Source organism: Manacus vitellinus, unplaced genomic scaffold (genome assembly GCF_001715985.3).
Source record: "Manacus vitellinus isolate BGI_N305 unplaced genomic scaffold, ASM171598v3 scaffold_0_pilon, whole genome shotgun sequence".
NCBI lineage: Eukaryota > Metazoa > Chordata > Aves > Passeriformes > Pipridae > Manacus > Manacus vitellinus.
This window is the reverse complement of record NW_021938789.1, coordinates 10,258,302-10,276,891: the sequence shown is the minus strand read 5'-3', so window position 1 is coordinate 10,276,891 and position 18,590 is coordinate 10,258,302. Positions and strand designations below refer to the sequence as shown.

At 38.3% G+C, this 18,590-nt stretch overlaps 1 protein-coding gene across 7 annotated transcripts in view; it reads left to right on the top strand.

Annotated features, from left to right (window-relative positions):
• The first annotated feature begins 17,871 nt into the window (after positions 1-17,871).
• The window catches only part of LCORL (ligand dependent nuclear receptor corepressor like), a 56,725-nt gene continuing 56,006 nt past the window's right edge, over positions 17,872-18,590 (top strand). For all 7 annotated transcript variants that reach the window (XM_029960230.1, XM_029960220.1, XM_029960208.1 and 4 more), the window contains exon 1: positions 17,872-17,932. The gene's annotated coding sequence lies outside the window, so the exon portion shown is untranslated. The remainder of the gene's footprint in view (positions 17,933-18,590) is intronic.

Here is an 18,590-nt window from a genome sequence, read left to right as displayed (position 1 = left end):
ATTTTTGGCCTTTCCCTTTTTCCTTGGGTGCCTTACTGTAGTTTGTTTTAATCCCTTACTGCTTTTTAAATAGCAACAACAAAATCTCCCTAAACTGATACTGGCCTTCTCTTCTGGAATGCCAGATGTTAGTATCTTCTTAGAAAGAGTTTCTTCAGCAACACCATCAGACTGGTCAGGATATAGTGAAAAGTACCTTTATTTCCCATCTGCACCCTTGTCAAAGTCTACTGACTCCTGAACAAATGTGTTCTGCCCCAATGAAATAGTATTTAATAAGAAATGCTCAGTTTAGAATTTGTGATGTGGGTTCTTATCTTGAAATGTTGGAAGTGTCCCGAGTGCCCTGAGCTTAGTGCTGACGTGAAAAACTGCCCTTCAGCACTGACCCTAGATCAACTTCTGTGCACAGTCCTCAAAAGCAATGGTAGACAGTTGAATCCTGGATACTTAGTATCTCGCTATGTCACTTGCACAGAACAGGGTGTTTTCTTAAAGCTGGGGCTTCGACAAACCATGAGAGTTTCACTGGAGAATTCACATTGGAGAAACCTTTTAGTAAATCCTAAAATACCAGACTTTTATTTATGTCTGAATTACTGTTGACATCTCTGGCAAGCACTCTGTCCCTTCGAAGAGTGAAGTGAAAGTTTAAGAGATCATCGAATTCTTATTAAACTAGTCAATGCTTTCTGCAGTTACACTGCAGGATAAAAAGCCAAAATCCACTGTAGTGTATCTTGAGGAAGCTTGTGTGAAGATTTAGGTTATTGAAGTCTGTGGTGTTACTTGCTACATTTCTGTTAATTGGTGACTTTAATAATCCTTGTCTAGTGGTCCAGGAAGGGGGTTTGCTGGCCCAAGCCTGACTTTGTAAGGCCTTTATTTCAGGTTGTCACATATAGTAATAGTTTGATTGCTGCTATTTGATATAACTTGAAGTAATTTCTGGCTCTTCCATGTCTGAAGAGAGCCTGACATCTTTTCAAAATCTGTCTTCTGAGGAATCGAATCACTTTGAGGAGACCAATATCAACAGAGCGTCTGAAAGGACATAGGGTGACTGCTTGTTTTCTCAAGGCCTTTTTTATTAATTTCCTAGATAGGGACAATAAATTGCTTACCTTGTTTGCCTCGTTCAACCACCAGCATCACAAACTCAGAAGTGCCAGAACAGCCTCTTGTACTGTTGTCTGAGAGCATAGTTACTTGGTAGTGATTTGGGTGGTGTATTTGAAGAGCTGTTAACTGTCCTTGGCTCTGTGTGCTGCTGCACTTCTCCACCTTGCCCTTAACTGACCTGATTACGTGGTGTACAGGATAGTTGCAAACTGGATATTTGACAGCTTCATGATTTGTACATATCGAGTGGTAATCGGGCATTTTCTTTTTCCTTCTCAACCTTGCTGATAAGTAAAAAGTGCTGGTTTGCTCTTTGTGTGAGATATGAGTGATCTTGACCTATGAGACTGATAAAGAAGCTTACCAGATAAGTAACTTTATATGAAGTTTTCCAGAATGCTGGAACTGAGATTTATCTGGTTCCTGCAGAAGTTTCCCTCTTGCTGGAAATGCAGACTCTAATCACACCTTTCTTTTAAGAAATTCTATTCATGTATTCTTGACCTTGCAGTTCACTTGGCTTCCCTGAGTGGTTGCTGTTGTCTTTTTAAATTGGTTCATTAGGAGGAAAAAGTACCCTAGTTAGAGATCAGCTCAAAGTACTGAAGTTTCCTGTTTTGTCTTGCTTGAAATTTGTGGGAAGCAATGGAATATGGCTGTCTTAGGTCAAAGAAACTCACTAAAATGTGAATGGAATAGTGAACTCTGGTAAAGACACTACCTTTTCTATTTATAATTCATGGTTCTTGTGAGGGAAAAAAAGAACAAAGCCAAAACAACTGGTTCAAATGCCTTTTTTTTTCTGTTTAAACTTAGTACAGAATTTTGCTGAGCAGTTGTTTGTTTTAGGCGCGAAATAGGGACATTAACTTTTTTCCTTTTTTGCACAGTATAAAGTGAAGAGGTATCTCATTGTTTTTAAAGCAGACTAACAAATTTAGAAGCGAGAATCACTGTCTGTCTGGAAATAATGAATGTTTGCTTCTGCTAAGGAAGAGACAGTGCTGGAATACAGAAGGAACAGAGTGTTTCTAAGACAGGATAGCTACTGTTTAAACCCTTCCGCCTTGCGTAAGAGCTCTTGTCTGTTCTCCACATGATTCAAGTATTCAGAATCTTGCCACTACTTAAAAAACGTATCTGGTTTTCCTTTGTGGAGTTTTATGTCCTGCTTGCCAGCTCAGGTTGGACAGTTGATAGTAATGTGAGCTTTGTAGAGGCTAATCAGAAATTCATTACAAAACTGTTACAAAAATCTCTCAGTAAATTCTCAGATCTAGTATATGGTTTCAGTTGAGTACTGTATGAGTTCTTTTTCACGGCAGAGCAGAGTGTGAGTCCCACACTTTGAATCTTACCGTTTTGTGCTTTGTATTGGGCCTTTTAATGCTGGGAGAAAGTTTATCAGAAGTTTTTACAGATGCATGCTAATTGATTTAACTTCCCCAACTTCCCCTTCCCCCCCAAAAAAAGAAAAAAACCAACGAAAAAGCACCCCTTGACAAACCAGCCAAACAAAGAAAAAACCCACCCAAACACACCTTCTTAATCTTTGAATTGTGACAAATGCTGAAAGCAAAAGCCAGAGACTGTCTAACTTTTTCTTGTTCTCTTCTTATATGTTTTTTATCTGATGAAAGTACCTAATGTGAGACTAAAATTCGTATATAAAGTCTGCATTTCTATACTTCTGCTTTTCCAATCTCCAATGGGAAATGAGGGAATTCAGCCTCAATCAGATGTTAAACAATTAGAAACCCGTGTCTGTTCTTTCCAGTATATTATGCAGGTTCAACAGATGTTCACTTAATGATGCAGATTCCAGGTTGTTTGTCCATGATGTGGAAGCTGAGATACACTGCCTGCCTACCTTGAGCAATGTCGTATTTTCTTTTAAGCACTGAGCATGTTTAAGAACTGATTTGAAATCACAGTTTATCTGAATTTAGAGTTCTTTGAACCTAACTGGAGCATCTGAGACACTTGCAATTTTAACCCTGAGTACCGGAAAATCTTTTAGAGAAAGTAGGCATAGTTAATAATTTTTATTTGAAGTTTTCGCATAGATGAGATAGTCCATTTATTCTTAACATGTTGCTAGCTCTAAATTTTGTCTAATTTGCCTAGCCAAATGGATTAAAAAATGATGGCTGTTAGAGGGGTTTGGGGGATTTGTTTATTTTTTAAAACAAGGTATTTGTAAAAATAAACTGTGAATTAAAGATGCAAATACATGGTGTAGGTATTATAAAGTGCTTAAAAGTGAACTTATGACAAATTTAAGAAATTACCTGCTAGTATAAAGGTATGTTCCACTTATTTAATGGTAAAATTGTGGTATTTCTAGGATTATTAAAATGTTTTTTAATAATATGATTTCAGCATTTGTGTTAATGATGTATTTATAAATATTTTGAAGAATGCGGCATTGAGGTTTATAGGGTTGATAGTCTTATTATTTGGCATCTAGACACAAGATGCCTTTCCTTCTGTAGCTTCAGCAGATAAGAGAAGTGTAGATTGATTTCAAGAACCCTATATTAGTGAAGTCTAGTTGCAGGATTTCAGTCAAACTTTTTTTTTTTTAATGATAGAAACCAGTAAATAGTTTCTGAATAACAAACAGTCTCTGAATATGAAGAAGTTGGATCCACTGGGAGAGAAGAACGACTTTTCCCCAGTTCATAATTTCAGAACCATTTGTGGGGAGTAGGCAGGTTGTTTGAGTGACATAGAAATTATAATTGAAAAGAAACCTTCTGAAAATTCCCATGAAACTCTGATTCTCTTCGGAAATTTCTCATACTTGTAAAACTTAATGTCAGGCATCGGTTTCATGGAGTGCTCTGAAGGCTTGCAACTTCACTAGCTTGCAGTAGACACATAATGTAGTAGAGAATCCTGAGCTTCAGTTTCTCAAAAGCCCATCAGGGTAGGTATGTTTTGAAAATTATTTTTTTTGGCTCAATGAACTGGTGTTTTCTGATAACTGTATTTTTCTCTAACAGCTTTTCTCTGCAGAAAGGTAAATGTTCTTCAATTCTGATAACCCAGAAAGTGTGCCAGACCAACTTCATTTGTTACTTGACTGCTAGACTTTCTCCCAGATGCTGGTTAGATGTCTGATACATAGATGTCTGATACTGCATAGTAGTAAAACAGTGTTGTGACCTATTCGTTGCTACAGATTCACTGTGGACTTCACTTTTCCATGATGATTTAGTGAACATCTGACTAGGCCTTCGTGTAGAAAAAAAGTCTTTGTCTAGCAATTCTAAACTTTTTAGATAAAATAGCCCAAATTTTCAGTCTTCTTGTACATCTTAAAGTTATGATTAAGAAACAAGAACATGCTTCAGGCACATGATCTTCTGAAAGTGACAGTTGTTCCTATGTTTTACTCTCGGGCATTATTTTCCTCATGTTGCAAAACACTAAAATTGATATCAAATGAGGAAGTCGTGAGCGTTTTTCCAAGCTGGATGTAATTCTCTTTTACTGTGAGTTCTTCTCCCTGAATTTTCTTCTCTGAGGGTCCAAACTGGTCAAATTATTGCCAGCACTTTCCTGAGTAACAGTTGGTATGTATAGCTAGCTCTGATGTAAGAGTCTTGAAAAAAGAAAGGCGGTAGAATAAGCTTAAGAGCCTGAAGAACACTGATTTTCACACCAACTCCATATTGCATTGTTCCTGTGTGGCAACTGGGATTGGATCACTGTTCAAAGAAAGAATTTTTTGAGAACAGAAATGAAGTTCTGGTAACTGTCACTTGGAAGCGTTTTTCTCTCCCCCTACCACAGAGCAGCACAGTCACTTCTGAAGTGTTTTTCTTATGCCTTTTAAATTATAAATAACACAAATCTCTCAAAATATCTTACCACTACTACATTAGAAATTAAATCTTCTTTTAATTTTGACAGTGTCTGGAAGGTACAGTAAGAGGTGTCATGTGGGCCTTCCTATTTACAGGTCTGCAAGGACACATTCTTATTGGCATCGATTACTTTGGAGTGTGGAGATGCTTCCTTTCTTATTGAACCTCATTTTTCTTGCTGTGATCTTATAGTACCCGAATGCAGAGTTGATGCCAATTGCAATCTTTATTTAACCCACAAATTTTTTTTTCCCTGTTGGCTGCCACCCTTTTCTTTAAAATTGTGAACAACTGGGGGGGAGACACAACATTTCCTCATTTTGTTTTGCCTCTGAGGCATGGCCAGTGTCAGTCTCCCTCTTTGTATTCTGCTTAATACTTTTAACTGCTTAATGTTATAGCTAGTTCTTTTGATGTACCTATTAGTTTTTGGAAACTGTGTTTCATAACTCTTTTAATCCCCACAATAAAGCACAGCATAAAGGGTGAAAACAAAGATTTTTATCCTAAGTGAAAAGTAACCAGTTAAAACTGGAGTTGTTCTGTAGTCTCATTTCAAGTTTTGGTCCTCCTGTCTCATTGGCAGCAGCAGTGTCCTCAACTACATTAGTTCTTGGAGTCAAGATTTGCAGAGAAGGACAAGCATCTTTTTTAGCTATGGTTTGGAATTTGTATTGGAGTCTAAATAGAGGATTTCCTCCCTTTCATTTTGGAATCTCTGGTATGTTGGTTCCTGTTTGCTTAGGGAACTGAATCAATATGGTAAAGAAAATGAGTGTTTTAAGTTAAATGTTTAGAACTTTCTATTATAAGAATACTTTTCTTTTTAGTGCTGTAAGCAAGAAATGGATTCAAGTTAGACAACATATTAAATAGAAGCTCCCGCCTTACTCCACTCATATGCAAAATTTTCTTAAATTAAGTCTCAAGAATTTTTCTGCAAGGAAAATTGGCTGCTTCTTACCTGAGAATCTGGCCAAGATTCTATCAAATAATGAATTTTAGGAATAGATATTCTGTAGTGATATTACAAACCGGAAAAATAAAATCTTTGAATAAATATATATATTAATTTTTGCTTCTGTTGTCATGCTTCATGTCTTGAGTATTCTGTCTAGCAAGATAGTTTATTTTTTTCTTGCCACTTCTATAAATAAAAAAGGTGATTGAGTGTTTCCTTATTGTTTTGTATATTTTATTGTGTTTTGTTTTTTTTTTAATCTCAGTGCTTCATTTGTTTCATACCACGGTCAATCCTTTCCAGATTGTTGCGACAGCAGATTTTTTTAAAAAATTAATAGAACCAAACCAAAACAGACCACATCAATAGCAAAAACTCTGTGACCTGGAGAATTATGTCAATATGTCAAGACTAAAATTATTAATCCATCTGTGGCTGGGGGGCAGAGAGGACAGCTGCTGAACTGTGGAAGGAAGGGAGAGGCAGAAGAAACAGCTAGAGATGTTAACACTTAAATTTTCTCTGTTAAACACACTGCTCCACTCTTATAAAATATTAAAATAACTGTCTTCTTTACAGAATATTCTCCTCTAACAAGTTGTACAGGAGTTGCTGCTTGTATCCTAATGGTGGGATAAAGATGACTAGGTGTAGTAAAAAAAAGGATGTAATTATTTAATACTTTTCAAAGTTTTGATTCAGTACTACAGAAAGCTCATAAAATTTTTTCTAAATCAATTGAGAGTGGTCTGTTGTATCAAAGGAACTTGGTGATCACTGAGTAGTAAACACAGGTCTTCTAAGGGTTTTGACTTTCTGATGCAAATAATTTTATTTTCCTGTCACTTGGAGACAGGAGACCATGTCTTTATTTGGAGACAAAGAAATGCAGTTCAGAGCAGAAAACAATTTTCCAGGAAAACCAATTGCCTTCTGTAGTGGCAGATACAGTGGACAACAGATTGCAAGTAGCACCTGTAAAATGAAGGTGTATACTTCAGAAGATTGTAAGTTAATATGATCAGAAACTGAAAGATGACTGAACACGAGCTCCAAGTCCTTTTCCTATGAAAGGGATAACTTGTAAGAAAGGCAGATGGCTTTTGCCTTTTTAAGTAAGACAAAATACTGCTTCCTACTCTTGCCCCTGTATTAATGATAAATAGTATTTATCAATAAATATTGAAGTATAGTAATAGTATTTATCAATAAATATTGAAGAATAAATATTGAAGTACAATCCTAAACATCCACTGGTCAGATTTTGTGACCAATACATCTGTTCTAGAACAAGCAGCAGTCACAAGTATTGAGGCCATGTTACTGAGAACACAGCTGGGCTGGGCAGGGCATGTCTCCAAGATGAAGGACCACCGCCTCCGTAAGATCTTGATCTATGGTGAACTTGCCACCGGCTGCCGCAACAGAGGAGCCCTGAAGAGAAAATACAAGGACTCCCTGAAACAACATCTCAGCCTTGGCCATATTGATCACCATAACTGGTCTACTCTGGCCTCCAATCAGGAGGTCTGGAGACACACCATCTATAACGCTGCTGTCTCCTTTGAGAATGCACGCAGGATCACCCTTGAGGAGAAAAGGCAACGCAGAAAGAACCGTGTCTTGCAGAATACACCATCTAAGGAGTCTTTCTGCTGTGCCTTTTGCAATCGGATATGTCTGTCACGTATTGGCCTCATAAGCCACCAGCGTGCCTGTAGCAAATGTGGATAGAGCCTTCCCAAATCTTCGTTCGCGAAGCCCAGCCATGATTTATCAATAAATATTGAAGCACTATTCACAGAATAACAGAATATGCCAGTTGCAAGGTACCCATGAGGCTCATTGAGTCCAACCCTTAGCACTGCACAAGACCATCCCCAAGAGTCACACCATGTGCCTGAGAATATTGTCCAAGCCCTTCTTGGACTCTGCCACTTCAAGGCTTGGTGCTGTGACCACTTCCCTGGGCAGCCTCTTTTAGTGCTCAGCCACCCTTTGGGTAAAGAACCTTTTTTTAATATCCAAACTAAACCTCCCCTGACACAACTTCAGGCCCTTCCCTTGGGTCCTGTAACTGGTCACCACAGAGAAAAAATCAGTGTCTGCCCCTCCTCTTCCCCTCACAAGGAAGTTGTAACTGCAGTGAGGTCTCCCCTCAGTCTCCTCCAGCCTGAACAGACCTAGAGAACTCAGGTGCTCCTCATATGGCTTCCCTTCAAGGCCCTTCTACGGCAGATTAGTGGGATTCAGGAGGCCTCCAGGCCTTAGGATGCTAGCCCCATTACCTGAGAGGTGAATGCCATTCCCCCCCCCCGCACGTGGTCCGGTGACCCCGCAAGGAGCACACAGAGCACTTGGGAGGGACGGACGAAAGAGGAAGTTTATTGTGGGGTTGGGGTTTATAAGGCTTTTAGGAGGGTCAGAGGGGACCAATCACAAGTTCAGGGTCACACAGAAAAAACCATCAGGTAAAGGGTCAACAGCCAAGGGGTTAACAAAGGACTAATGAGAAACACCTCAGGACACCTTCCCAGGACACCTTCCCAGGACACCTTTTGTGAGACAATAGCTTCACAGGGGGTGTCGGGAAGAAGGAGACAGTGACACTGCAGAAAATACAAAAAGCCATTTTGAAACATGTTTAAACCACAGCAAAAACTTCTGTTTCTATAAGGTTTGAGCTGTTTTCCTCACCAGTCCATCTCTGACAGGACTTTTTCCATCCTGCATATGGCAAATCCATTGCCACACCCTTCACCATCTTTGTTACCCTCCTTTGGAAGCTCTCTAGAGACTTAATGTCTATTTTATATTGTGGCACCCAAAACTGCACACAATACTCAAGGTGAGGCCACACCAGTGCAGAGCACAGTGGGACAGTCCCTTCCCTCGACCGCCTGGTGATGCTTTACCTGATGCTCCCCAGGATATGGTTGGCCCTCCTGGCTGCCAGGGCACTGCTGACTCATATTCAACTTGCTGTTGACCAGGACCTCCACGTCCCTTTCCATGGCACTGCTTCCCAGCATCTCATTCCCCAGCCCATACGAACATCTGGGACTGCCCCATTCCAGCTACAGAATCCGGTACTTGCCCTTGTTGAACTTCATATGGTTTGTGATTACCCAGTCCTCTAATTTGTCAAGGTCTCTCTGCAGGGCCTCCCTGCCTTCAAGGGAGTCAACAGCTCCTCTGAGTTTTGTGTCATCTGCAGACTTGCTTAGTATCCCTTCCAGTCCTGCATCCAAGTCATTTATGAAGATGTTGAAGAGCACAGGGCCTAAGGTGGAGCCCTGTGGAACCCCACTAGTGACAGGTGGCCAGTGTGATGTTACCCCATTCACTATTACTCTCTGTGCTTGACCCATGAGCCAATGGCTCACCCACCACATGGTGTGTTTATCCAGCTGTGTGCTGGACACTTTGTCCAGAACGATCCTGTGAGAGACGGTATCAAAACCTTTACTGAAATCCGAAAAGATTACGACTGTCTTCCCTTGATCAACTAGTTGGGCTACCTTGTCATAAAAGGCAATCTAGTTTGACAAGCAGGACTTTCCTCTCATGAAGCCATGCTGGCTGTGACCAATGACTGCATTTTCTTTCGTGTTTTTTTCAATACCTCCCAGAATAATCTTCTTCATAACTTTACCCAAGCACTTGAAGAGAAGCAGTTTTTCTTTCAGAGAAACTGTGACTGGTGCTTTGTCTGCCTGGGGTACTTGTTAAAAAAAACCTAAAAGCCGTCCTAATACTTGATGAACCTAACGAAGCTGAATTTTGTCTGTGGTATGATTGTTTTAATCCAAGTTCTCATAGCTGACTTAGTAGTGCAAACTACAAAACTTCCTTCAGAAGTACTCTTGTACTGGGCCAAACTTAATAATGCAGTAAGGAAAATGTATAGAATGGAGAGACAGAGAACTGAAGTTTGTCATTTAGATATAGTAGTTTTCTGAATTACATGTTGTTTTCAGAAGGGATCACTTTATAGGTAAGCAAAGGAGAGCAAACTGCCAAGGCAAGAGGGGGAAATCTTGTAAGTCATTGCTCTGGTGCAGAAGAACCAAGCTTAATGTTTTTAATTGCTTATATATTTTCATATATATACATATAAACAATATATATATATGAAGGGAAATTTTTACTTCTCATGGTATTGTCAGTTATGTCAGTGAGTTTTAGCTCAGAACTGTGTGTGTGTTGTACCTTGTCATGAAACAAATAAAAGTGTATGGGGCAAAAACCTCCTAGTCATTAAGGAGGTTAGCCCACTAGTTAGGGCAGAAACCAGTGTGCAGGATCTGTCTTTCTGTCCTTACTTGTTCATAACCCAATGTGATTTTAGTTTCTGAAACTCCTCATACAATTTATGTAATAGTCCTCATAGATTAAGAAATACCACCTCAAAATATGGGTTATATGACTTCAGAATGGGAATAGAGTTTATATGAGAACTAGGTAAGTGTTCCTGTGTTCAGAGGCAAGTGCAGAAACAGGAACTCTTAGTTCTTATCAAATCTAACAATTAAGTGAAGTAATGGTAACTATTATCACACCAAAAAATAAAAGAAGGTAGTTTCATTTTAATGCCATGTCTGGCAGTACTCTACCCAATCTCATTAAATGTAATCCTGTTCTTTGGATTTTCCTAATTACATTTTAAAGACCATTTATTAAATTTTAGAGCCTTCTAAGAATTGAAATCAGCAACTCTGAACCTACTTTCATATTAGTTTTGATTTAAAAAGCAGCCTTAATGGGCTAAACTCTACACTACTTAGAATGTGCAGGTTTTTTCTGTTTAACTTTGCATTGTTTTCTCTGCTAAGATTATTGAATAAACTCAAAAAGCAAGGAAGATACATACAACTTCCTTGCTGATGCTTGTTACTTACCAGTGTCTCAAATAGGAATAGGAGTGAGGACTAATTTTACTTAAGAAGCTAAATAACAAGTGTTTTGGACTTCAGTAAAAAAACTTGAACTACCATAATTCAGATGTGATTGCTGGTATAGTAAGCCACAAACTGGAGGGTGATGAAAGTTTCTGAGATAAGTTAATTTTTGGACATGCAGAAGTTATGAAGATTTCAACATACACTTCTGCTGACTTTGTTAGGTGAGTTAGCAAAGGTATGTTTTACAGAGTCTCAAGATCCTTTTCTTCATACCTTGCCTCCAGAGGCTGTAGTGCTTAAAGCTTATGTCTTGTTTCATTGTAGCAAAAATACACCTGCCTGCCCTGTCCTTCAAAGTGGTGTACAGCAGTCTTACCCTGTGCCTAATTCAGGATATGCTGGAAAAGAAGGGAAGAAGCAGAACTTAATTTGCTCTCAGAATTTTCCAAGTTCTTTAACAGGTGTCCAAAACGTAGTTAGAGAGAACAGTAGAATCTCATCTAAAAGGTGACCTTTCAGCATTAAGATGAAAACTAGAGCAGTAAATATGAATAAGATGAGCAGTATTGTTAAGCATTTGCCTCTTCCATTTCAGTTTTTTCTATCTGTGTGAGGAGCATTCATCTACAATTTCTGGTATGCATCCAGAAGTATGAATAAAACAGTCATTATGGCTCAGAAAAATATCAAATCAAAAGTGAATTTATTTAGAAGTATTTTCGCTGAAAGCTTTTATCAGTTCATCTGCTCATACTAAACTGGAAAAAGCTGCTGCAGATCAGAGAAAGGGAGAGCAGGTATAAGTGAAAGGTTTTTCTAGGTGGCTTATTGTGAGGTCATTGACGTGATGACAATCTGAATTACAGTGCTTTTAATAGGATTTTCCATCACCTTTTTTTTTTCTTATTTTAAACTCAGTGGTTACATGAATTCCCAGTTATCCTGTTACAGGTGCCTAGGCAAGTACTCAATATGGCCCTTACAACAGTTGTCATTATTATAGTTTACCTAAGTCTTGTGAGGCCCCTCCTTGAGATTTAGTATTATTGTATTCTAGCACTGAATTAAAGAACAGGTAAAAAGCTTTTAAAAAAAAAAACAAAACTAAAAAATACTAAATTTTAGTAAAATGTCTCAAATGTCTCAAAAACAGTAGACTTAAAAAAAAAGTCTGAGAATCTAATTACTTCTGAAATAGAAACATGGAAATGGGAAAGGAAAGAAAAGATTACTTGTGAAAGAACGAAGACTCAAAGGTTAATGAAAATATATTTCCTTTTATGAAATGGACTTGCATTTGAAAAGAACATGCAAATACTGGAGTTAATATGGCCATATACAAGACTAGGAGAATCAAGAAATTAGTATGACGTAGAGTGTACTGAGCCTATCAAAAGCTTTTTAATACAACCTGTGCATAAACTACTCTTCTCTTCCCAGCTGTATAGTAATTACCCTTCCTATCTTCAGACCCACCAAGTGGTGCATTTGAAAGCAGTACTCAAATGTCAGCTTGCATTTATGACATGATATTTATTCCTTTTTTGGCTATTCTCCTAACACACAATTTGAGTCATTCAAATTTGTTGAAAACATACTTGCAGTCTCAGTTGTGATCACCTAGAGGATGTGGGGAGGGAAGGAGGAGACAGGCAGTTTGAGAAGGTGTTGAATTCAACTCTGAGGCTGAAGTAACTATTTCGTCTCAGAAACATTATGGAGATAAAGCATTTGGAAAAACAGTAGCCAATGTATAGCTAAACCTGTCTGACTTCAATTTGTATTTTATAATTGTTCAATTGCTACGTCTGTCCAAAATTAATCTAGACCAACCTTGTATTAAAATTTCTAAGTGTACCTCATGATTTTCTCTAGACTCAGTGCAACGTAGAATATCGATAGCTTCCATGGAGACAGGGACCACTGGGCTATTTACTAGTTTCTGAATGGAAGAGGCTTTCATAATAAACAGCCACACTGCTCCTGCTGCTGAGGAGTAGAATGAAGAATGGCACTATCTGGTCACGCAGTGAAGAAAAGAGTCCTTGTGTGTTCCTTGAGTACCTCTAAGTGTGTATAACGTGCACAATCTGGGAAGCTTCCATGGAATGTATACATTTAATTATTACTCTGTTTTATTCATTACCATGAATTTTACAGCCTGTACTGTTTATACATGGCAACATACACTCTCTAATGCAGACAGACTTTTAGGATGTTTCAGACACTAAGCAGTTTACTGTGATAAAACATTAGGGGAAACTTAAATCATAAAGCTCTGTGAGCAGCTGAAAGGTAGCTTCTCTTTAAGAAAATTTTATTTTAAAGTTGTGAAGGCTTCCTTTGGATTTAATAATCATGTTTTAAATCTAAGTGAACTTGTAGAGACACTTAAAATAACATACTGGAATTAATTCACAAAGTATTGGTTTTTAAATTACTCAGCAGTGGTAATTGCTCTTCACTTTGCAATTTCTCTGACTTTATAAAATAGTTAGTAGGATAACTCAGCAAAAATGTTACCATAGGCCCTTGGCCCATTTAAGGCTTCCCTGGTTTAGACAAGATAGTACAGCATCCTACTTCTAGTTCCACTGCAGTCCCCCTGTCCTGGGGGAGGGTTGTAAATCAGTGACCACTAAGCCCAGGGAAATTATTCAGCTACTCAGGTTCCTCACTTCCCTTGGGATCTTAAATTCCATCCCACGGTTGCTGTGACCAAGACCACTGTTAACTGTCACATCACTGATTAACTCTTCCTTAATGATGAGTAGCAGCTAGCAGGGTGCATCTCCTGCTGAGCTTGTCCACCCCCTCAGGCAGGTTTGTCTGCCAAACACCAGAGAATCTTCTGTGTTGCTGGTGCACTACCATGTTGCATTTCCAGCATAGGTCTTGGTGACTGATTTTTTTATGGGAGCTAAGGCTGGTGATTGTGCAGCCTTTTTTCTTCTTTACCCTTGATTGGCAGTCTGTAAAGTCTGTAACATGTTCACCATGATGTTTGCCTGGTTGAATCCTGACTGGTAGATTTTCAGCTGTCCTGTAGCCCATTCCACACTAAGGCTCCATTTGTTCAAGTTCTTTGTATAAAGTCTGAGCACTGTCCTTGACTTTCTCACTTCTTCTTTCTTAAACTGCAGTTGAGCAGTTGTGTGAACTCTCTCACTCTACTGTGTACTCCCAGTAAGATCATTATGTGCTCAGTTTTATAATCCCTCATGCTTGCTTCCTGTGCTGAATGCATTCATAGAGAGCTGCTTAAGGTGCGTCCCTGCTTATGCCACTTGTTCAGGGGAACTGTAAGGTCCTCATTGTGTCTTGTCCTGTGCATTTACCCTTTCTGCCATTCTCTTCCTTTCTAGGCTTCAGTCTCCACTTTCCTGGCAAACCTAGGTTGAAGACCTCATTATGAGGCAAGCCTGTTAGCAGTGATTTGCACAGTCAAATGGATCCTGTCTTTCTCAAGCTTTCTGTTTCTCAAAGCTGTCTTAAGAGATGAAGTCCTTCCTGCAGCCACGTAGTCAGATGTTGATCCATGGGATGTGTTTTCCCTAACAAAGTGTTCCCCCTGGATCAGCACTTGGGCTCTGTTATTTATTATATTGACACCTGGCGTCATTCACCATTGTCCATGTGCTCCTGTAGTTAGCTCTGATCTGCGAAGATCACCTTTGGCAGTATCACGGTGGCCAGGTAGATGGGCAACAAATGATAATATTGCAATGGCCAGATGAGCCATAAAAGTTTCTCTGCAACATTCCATGTTTGGACCACAGGCAAACAGCTGAATTTGTAAGACATCCAGTCCAGCTGCTGTGCAGAAGCCTCATGGGATTCTGCAGTTACTGTCACGTGTTGCTTCCTTTTAGTGACCTTGGCTGTTGACCCATGGATCAGGCTTAGATGCCAAACCTGATGGAACTTGTTCCTGGGCTGTTCACCTTTTCGGCACCGGAATAGCTACCTATGGAAAAAGAGAGCCCCCTTCCTGTTGCTGGAGATCATAGCTTCGTCCTCCCAGCTTCTGGGAGTCCCTGTGAGGAAAGAGTAGAGTTGGTAGAGGGGGTGGTGGGGCAGGGTGAGAGTTAATGTAGAGGATAAAAACCTGTTCACAACTTTGTTCAGAGAAGCAAACTATGGAAACTTGTAACTGGGTTAAGGGACTAGCTGTATCACAAATTTCTGCTTATGAAGACTGTTGCAGGAACCTGTCTTAGATCTTAAAGGGTTTGAGATAATGAAGAAAGCTGATCTTCTTTCTATATGAAGATATGAGAAGTGAGACAACAGAAGAAATTTATTAGAGATAGGAGTTGGGCAGATTGGAATATTGCAAGTTAATAGAGCCAACAGTGTTGCTTTTCAGTTCAGAACCAGGAAGTGTCAGATCTCAAGTAACACTTTTGAAAGGCAGTTTGGAATTAGAGAGGCAATCAACCACAAAGAGACAGAAAATTCTGTAAAATTACTTTGGAGAAGATTTTTTTTGTTAGTGAATCATGAGAGGTATAAGCAAAATGTGTTTCTGGCTGGTTTCTGTAGGCTCCTCAGGTTCTGGAGAGTTCCAAAACTGCTACTACTGTTTGCATATGCATATTGACTCAAGAAGGAGAACAAAGGTTTATTGAAATGCCTGTGTTGAGGTGGTTACATTTTATGAAACAGTGCCAGCACACATTTATCAGTAGCTGTACTAGAAACTAAGATTGAATCTTCATGCTTAGGTTAAATTAAACTTGTATCAATCCTACTGAAAGGCAGCCTAAGTACTTCGTGGAGTGTGGAAGTAATACAGGTGTTTTCTGGGAAAATTTTAGAATAAGGTGTGGAAGAAGATTCTCTCAATGTTGTTAGATTGTAAAACTAAATGTTCTTTTAAAAGAAGGCGTCCAGTATCCAAAGGTGAGGAAGCAAATGATCATGCAGAGTAAATCTATTGTGGCTCCATGGAGAAGTTCTGCAAGACTTGGAAGAGAAGCAGTTGGGTAGGATGGAACTAAGTTTGGTGAATTAACAAAGAAGTGGGTTGGTGTGTCCTTTGCTCAGGGTAATAAAAAAATAATGTTTTTGCATAGATAGGAGCAGGCAGTAAGGCAGGCAGATAAGGACAAAAGTAAAGGCAGAAACAAGTAACACCCTCCATGGGGTGGGGGGGGTAGTAGGTGTCCAATGAGCAAGGAGGTTTTGGATGCTGGCTGGGATGGTAAACAACCTTCCTGTTGTTTGATTGACAAAGTACTAAGAAATATGTGTTGGTGTTTGCTCTTTTGAAGTAAGCAGAACTGTCTCTAAGAGATGCTTCATTCATTTCTTTACCCAGTGACAGTAATTTACCAGAACCTAACTAGCTGCTGACCTAAAGTGGCTTGTAGTTTATAACATTATTGATCATAGCAATGCATAATAGTGTGTATTATATTTCTAATCTGTTATGTCTGGAGAATTGCTATCTTAACTTCAGACTTCACCTCTCTTGCTTTTTTTTGTCCATAATGCTTTGAAGTCAGAAGAGAGAGGAATTTGTGCAATGCTAATATGATGTGAATTTGTATTACATTGATTCTAAGAGTTGGTGGATAATGCTTTAAGGTAAATTTTAGTATAAGCTTGGGCCTTGGATTTTTGCTTTGTGTTTTTTTTTTACTGTTTAAAAAATGTGTGCATATATATTTGTGAGTGGACAGCAGGTTTAACATTTAATTTGTGTCCTCTCATTAATATAATTGTATAATTGAGTATAATTGTAATTGATTGAATTTCATAATATATAGTCCATATGTTAAAATTATTTTATAAAGCAAATTTTAACAAAATCTAACCTGTCAATCTGAGCAGCTCCAATGTGTTAAGATAGCTTCCCTTTTCTACTTAAGATATGGTACTTACTTATTTTTCTTATACTAGTGTGCATACGACCTAAACCAAAAAGATAATGTAACTTTTGACGAGAGAGCAGGATGTTGTGTTGTCTTAAAAGGCATCACATGATGAGTAAATTTTGTGATTCTAAATGTTCTCTGTTGATGGTAGTTGTTTCCTGAAGATTTTGGTGTCTTTTATGTGGTGTGATGATAAAATAGTCTTGCAAAGTTCTGTTAAATAGCTACATATATAATACAGACAGGCTTTTAGAACAAGAAATGAGAACCTTCAAATGCTGCTTTGAATTATCCTCTTATTTTCAAGTAAGCTTATTATTTGGAAGGAGGAGAAAGGGGGGCACTTGGAAACTGTTTCTATATTGAACAAAACTTCTGTTATATTGATGATGTAAATTCTTACCATATTTCATCAGTTGTCATGCATCTCTTTTTTGGTTTTTTTTGGTTGTTTTCCATTGGTTTTTTTCCAATAATTTGATTTGCTCTGTGTCTCTTCTCCCTTATTGCAGTATGTGATTTTTACCAAATACCTGAACAGACTAGCTGGTAAATCTGGAAAATAATTGGATTTATCTAATCCTCAATTTTAAAACATTTTTGTATGGATACAGAGGACTAGGGAGTACTATCATGGTATCAGAAGCAAAATAAGCTTGCTTTTTTATATTTGTAGGAATATTAGCCTACTCAGATTATGTAATTTCAGGAGGTCATAAATGAGAAATTTCTGATATTGAAGGTTTCCTTTTTTTTTCTCTTTCACCTCTCCATGCATGACTCTGATTCCCAGTGTAAGAGAGAGACTACTTCACTTGTATAGAGCTATGAGGCTAATCCTCCCACCTTTAAGATTCTGTGGTAGTTATTTTAAGTCTAATGAGGTTGTTGGGGCACGGCTTAATAGGCTGATTGTGGGCAGATGGCAGTTGCCTTGTCTTATTTTTATCTCCTAATTCTGTTGAGTAGTACTATAGTGGAAGAAGTAAATATTCGTGTCATAAATGTAACAATTTTGGGGATTGCTCTCAGATTTTGAGAATGTTTGTTGCCAGTGCTCTCGAATTTGCTTTATTTGAAGAAATTTTGATTGACTGTTTTAAATGTTTCTTTTGTCTCCAGGTTTTGAAAGTATTTTAGAAGGGCTTTATGGACCAAGGCTACGAAGAGACCTCAGTTTATTTGAAGGTAAATGAGTCAGCTTTTAGTGCAATGACCTTAACTTACTGGTTTTTCTTTTAGCTGAAGGTAGTTTAAAGTAGAAATTGAATTCTAAAAAGGAACTCTTCCTGTGCTTTTCTTTCCAATGTTCATTTCATGATCTTGTCAGTACTGTGCATAAGCAAAACACTCGGTAAAATGATACCTAGGTTTTGTTCCTGTATAGGGAAATTTAAGATTAGCTAAGTTTTCCTGAGAAGTTCTCATGAGAAAGATTTAGTCTTCTGGAATATTGCTTCTCCTACTTTGTTTTTGAACACCTTTTAGAAAGGGAAGACAAGCTATTCAACTTCCTATTGACATTAACTGTGAAAAGGAAGGTAGTGGATGCTAGTTTAGTCTTTTAGTGGTCAAGAAAGTCTAGGCTTTTTATATATATGTGTGTGTGTGTGTGTATAAAACGTCTTTGTTACATATAAATCAAAGGTTTTATTTTTATATATTTTATATATATATGAAGTCTTATCTATACTGAAGTATGTTTATATATATACCTTTACCATTACCCTTATAAGACCTAGTCTTAGGCCAAATGGGTTTGATTTTGCTGGAATAACTGTCAATAACATCTGAGTCCTTGGTTAAGTATGAAATGATTTATCTCTCTTTGACAAGATGAGGACTA